This window comes from Solanum dulcamara, chromosome 11 (assembly GCF_947179165.1).
Source record: "Solanum dulcamara chromosome 11, daSolDulc1.2, whole genome shotgun sequence".
Classification (NCBI taxonomy): Eukaryota; Viridiplantae; Streptophyta; class Magnoliopsida; order Solanales; family Solanaceae; genus Solanum; species Solanum dulcamara.
Window position 1 is genome coordinate 54458379 of NC_077247.1, and position 6000 is coordinate 54464378.

Genomic DNA, 6000 nt, shown 5'->3' on the forward strand with positions numbered 1-6000 from the left:
GACATATCTTAGAATTCATGAAAGAAGAGCCTCAGATCTCAATGATAATTAGTTTATTTGCTAATTCAAGATTAGAAATTGTACGAAACAATTAAAGAAATTGGATGTTTGAGACTCATTTTTTGTAAGGCTAATCATTTCAAGGTAACTATGCAAAATCTCTAATGATTTTTAGAACTCCAAACATAAGATGTAAGTTAATCTTTGTTTATTTTATATATTAAGACATCTCTTTGTGTCATTTTGTAATTATGATCTTGATAACGTATTCTACAATTGTTTGATATGGTTGTATTTATATTCGCTTATGGTGTATTTGGTATAATTAAAAGTATTATCTCTTTTTTATTAATTCACTGTTAAGTGTTGATGATTGTCTTTCATTACTGGTCTATGAACATAGTGCTTTTTTTGTACTCTATATGTTTTGGAATTATGAACACTTCGCTATTCAAAAAGTGACTAATTGTTTTACATATATACTACGTATCATTTAAAATGATTGTAATACTCAATAAAAAAAAAATTAATGTGTTGCTGCGCGAAGCACTGACTAATTTACTATAAGTTCAATAAAACAATACTAAATATTTTGAATGGAGATTACGGTTATTAAAAATAGATGTACAGTTTGACTATGAAGTTAAAATATGGTTACTTTAGACTAAATTTTATATTTAAGTTTTAAAAAATCTATGTAATATGTATAAAATATTAATTTATAATTTGGATTAAAATTTCAAATCACAATCAACCTATAAAAATTTGCACAAAATTAAATAATTTAAGTTATATATAATGACAAAATTTCACATTATCAATGGAATACAATCTTCTTATTAAAAAATAAACGAAAAAGGGTTAAAATTACTTTCGAAATAGCTTAGATATACCCTTCAACTATTTTTGGGATCAAATATATCTTCGCCATTATCAAAAGAGACCACAAATATCCCGTCACTTAACGGTTGACTGTTAAAACTAACGTGACCGTGCCACAATAAAAAAAATATTCACATGGATGATCATATCAACCTCTCTCCTTCTTCCTCATTAGTTCAGGAGTATTTTTGACCTTTTTTTTTAAAATTTTTTACACCACCATATACCATCTCCCTCCACAACCCACTCATTTTTTTTAATTATTAATTATTATTTTTAATTTTTTTTACTACACCACATACCCCAACACCCACCCTCCCTCCTTGATTTTTTTAAAGGTTTTTAATTTTTTTCTGAATTTTCTACACCACCACATACCCAGCCCCCACGCTCTCACTCCAATAGAATTCTTAAAAAAAGTTTAATTTTTTTTTTTGCATTTTTACACCACCCACCCCCATGACTGTCACGACCCAAGCCTAGGGCCTAGACGTGACATGGCGAATGAGGAACCCGAAAGTACCTCAAACAAGCCTCTTAGCATTCTTTTAGCCTTTCATAGGTAATGATGATAAATAAACAAGCGGAAATCATAATAAATCTTCAACTTATATATGTCCAACAATACCTCTAACTATTAGATTTAACGGGGCTAAGACAAGTCCCTAGCTCACCCTCAATCATAATAGAAGAAATTCCATAGTAAAATATCTTAACATATCATAAACTAGAAAGATAAAGGAGTATTGTTCCCGGAACATGGGAACTCACCAAAAGTAGTCTTCAATGGAATATCAACTAGCCACGTGGAGGAGAATGAGGAGGAACACTGATCCCTACATGGTGATATCATGTAGGCAAAAGAGTATGCGTTAGTACTTTGAATGTACTAAGTATGTAAGGATGCATGAACATTGAGAAAACATTAAAAAAATTATGTAATATGGAACATAATTTAATGTATGCATAATAAATCATATATATATCCTTTAAAACATTCATTTTGTGGGAAATTAACCATAACCGACATTTAAGACCATGCGAGCTATTACATGGAATCCAACATAACCCCCTACGTTGGCCGGGGAGACTACTTGCCGGGTAGAACTCCGTCAACTTCATTCATTTCTTTAACTTTAACTTTAAGGGCTATTTATGGATCCATTAGCCTAAGCCTACAAGGGCTCCTATGTTGGCACATAGTTAATGAGACAAGGGGTTGCTACTAGGATTCCCTTACCGAATCCCACCTCAATGCCTCATTCGGTGCTAAGTCAATCCCACGAAATAGTTTAATACTTCAAAATATTCATAGCATATAACTTGAGAATTCAAACATCATATTCGGTAGAATAGCTCATTAAAACATTTGATAATTCAAATATGCAAGAATTGTCCTTATTGCATAAAGAATCCATCATTCATATCATTTCATCATTCTTTCATTTCATAAGACTCCCTTTTTGATCATAGATATTGTTTTCATAAACATTTGTTTGGAGTCAAAGCTTTCAAGTCAAACTTTATTAAAAACATAGTAAAACTAGGTGGGTTCAAATCACTTCAACTTGCAAATATATATGTAAATAAATATACATAAATACTTTGAAATCCATTAATTAAAAATCATGCTTTTAAACAACCCACCATGAATTTCAAGAACCTTTAAATAGATAAATAGAGGAATTACTTGTAAACCATCAATTCATACATATATAATTATGTTGCATCAAAATAGACCAATAATCATTAATTTAACCATGATTCATACTATTAAGTAAAAATAAGAATTATCATAAGAAAATATTACTTGAAATCAAGATATTTAATTGAAAGAGTTTTTGGACTACATGGGTGGAAGAACCCATGGATAAACACCCACATAACTTAGAGTAAAGCTTAAAGAAAATAAACATAATTTATCATATAATCAAAATAATTTAGACATGAGAGTGGAAGGAATACTCTCATTGAAACCTTACATACCTGGAAACCGAAGCTTTAGTTGGTACCGGAAGACTTAATGACCACTTTTGAGTCCTAGCTTCTCTCCTTGCCGGAACGTTTTGTGTACTATCCGGAATATATGAATTACCGGAATAGTATTTCTTCACTACTAAGAACTAAAACTATATTTGAGAATGTGTAAAGAAGTGTATAGAGAAAAGATTTGCTTGAGAAAGCTTGATGAATAAAATGAGGAAATAAGGTGGGTATTTATAGGTGGGAAAGAGGACCTAACAATAAATAAAATAATTATAAATAAAAATCTGAAAATTTAGTGGAATATATTGATGTCATGGATGATGTTAAATGGAGGACAATTTATGTCATGAGTGATGTCAAATGTATCTAGATCTTTCTATGGTAGGTGAAATGAGTTATCTTTGACAGAATACTCTTTTTGGGAGCTACGTTTGAATAAGATAAATTCCTTATTAGGATTTGGTGTCTTCATAAGAATTGTAGATATGGAAGTTTAGTTTAATATAGTTCAAGAATCAACCAATTTGGATAAACCTATAGTGAGATATGATTTTTCTTCTATAAACACTCATTTCCGTCACAGCATTCTACCTTACAAAGATTAATTTATTTGACCTACTTAACCTCTGAATCTTAAAATATGGTCTTCATAAAAGTTATAGGTAATGATCTTGTGGTTACTCAGAAATTTGAATCACTCAATTTGGATATTCCCATGAAATGTTATGACCAAAATACAGAGGCTGTATCATGTTTAGGCAAAAATTGAAACATCGTATACAACGTTTTTAGGGGATGTTACATTATCTCCCCCTTGGAAACATTCGTCCTCGAATGAGAAAAGACTTAGCTTGAGTAGAGTAGAGTGTTAACAAACAACCTATCATTAATGCAACAGTGTAATTTAAAATATCGTTTAAAATATATTTCATAATTTTGCAACCATATGACAAGAAAAGTTGAGATATAAGGATTTCAAGTAATTTAGCAAGGACAACTTAATACCTTAGGTTTGGGTAGAGGGGAAAAGATGAGGGTATCTCTTAATCATATCCGCTTCCGCTTCCCATGTTGCACTTTCTATATGTTGATTCCTCCAAAGGACTTTAACAGATGCAATTTCTTTGTTCCTCAATCTCTTAACTTGCCGGTCCAAAATTTCCACAGGAACTTCTTCATAGGTCAAGTTTTCTTCCATATTCACTACTCCCATAGGTACAATGGAACTAGGATCACCCACATGTTTTTTCAACATAGACACGTGAAACACCGGATGAACCATGGCCATTTCCAATGGTAATTCCAACTTATATGCAACCTTACCAACACGTCTCACGATTCTATAAGGCCCTACATATCTAGGGCTCAATTCCCCTTTCTTACCAAATCGAACCACACCTTTCATGGGTGAAACCTTCAGATACACCCAATCATCCACATTAAACTCAAGATCCCTTCTTCTAGTGCCAGAATAGGACTTTTGACGACTTTGAGCCGTCTTCAACCTTTCTCTAATGATCTTCACCTTCTCTAAAGCATCAAGTACCAAATCGGGGCCCAACAAGGTCATCTCACCTACTTCGAACCAACCAACCGGTGATCTACATCGTCTCCCATACAAAGCCTCAAACGGTGCCATCTCAATACTTGAGTGGTAACTATTATTATAGGCAAACTCGATGAGAGGTAGATGATCATCCCAATTCCCTTTAAACTCCAACACACAAGCCTTTAACATATCCTCTAGTGTTTGAATCGTCCTTTCGGCTTGCCCATCCGTTTGAGGATGGAATGTTGTGCTCAACTTTACCTTAGTACCGAGGCCTTTTTGAAATGATCTCCAGAAGTGAGAAGTGAATTGGGTACCACGATCCGAAATAATGGATAATGGCACACCATGTAACCTCACCAACTCCCGAATATACAACTTGGCATAGTCTTTGGCACTATAGGAAGTTTTAACCGGTAGGAAGTGAGCTGACTTAGTCATTCTATCAACAATTACCCAAATTGAGTCATGACGCTTCCGGGTATGAGGCAGACCCACTACAAAATCCATATTCACATCTTCCCACTTCCAAGTTGGGATTTCAATGTCTTGGGCTAGGCCACCCGGCCTTTGATGTTCGGCCTTCACTTGTTGGCAATTCGTACATTCGGACACAAACCTTGCTATGTCCTTCTTCATGCCACCCCACCAATACAACTCTTTTAAGTCTCGGTACATTACCAATACAACTCTTTTAAGTCTCGGTACATTTTCGTTGAACCGGGATGAATGGAGTATGTAGAATTATGAGCCTCCATCATGATCAAACTCCTTAAGCCATCAACATTTGGAACACATATCCGACCTTGATAGTACAGTACCCCATCTCCCCCTTGGGAAAAGACCTCTATCTTCTTTTCCTTTACCAACTTCTTTAACTCGATAAACTTTGGGTCAAGATCTTGCTTGGATTTAACATCCACCACCAAAGAGGATGCAGACCTATTTTGAACAACCATACCCCCATCATTAGTACCACACAACTTCACCCCTAATCTAGCCAATCGGTGAACATCTTTCACCAACTCCCTCTTACTTTCATCCACATGGGCCATACTCCCCATAAACACTCTACTAAGTGCATCAGCAACCACATTAGCTTTACCCGGATGATAGTGCACACTCATGTCATAGTCCTTAAGGAGTTCTAGCCACCTCCTTTGCCTTAGGTTAAGGTCCTTTTGGGTGAACACATACTGAAGACTCTTATGATCAGTATACACATCCACATGCACCCCATATAGGTAATGCCTCCAAATCTTCAGAGCAAAAACAACGGCCGCCAATTCAAGGTCATGGGTAGGGTAGTTACGCTCATGCACCTTTAATTGCCTAGAAGCATAGGCTATGACCTTGCCGTTTTGCATTAAGACACAACCTAAACCAATCTTTGAAGCATCACAATAAACTACAAACCCCTCTAATCCTTCTGGGAGAGTTAAAATAGGAGCAGAGGTAAGTCGATCTTTTAAGGTCTGGAAACTCTTCTCACACTCATCTGTCCATATGAATTTGGATTTCTTTTGGGTCAATTTTGTCATAGGAGATGAGATGGAAGAAAAGCCTTTGACGAACCTTCTATA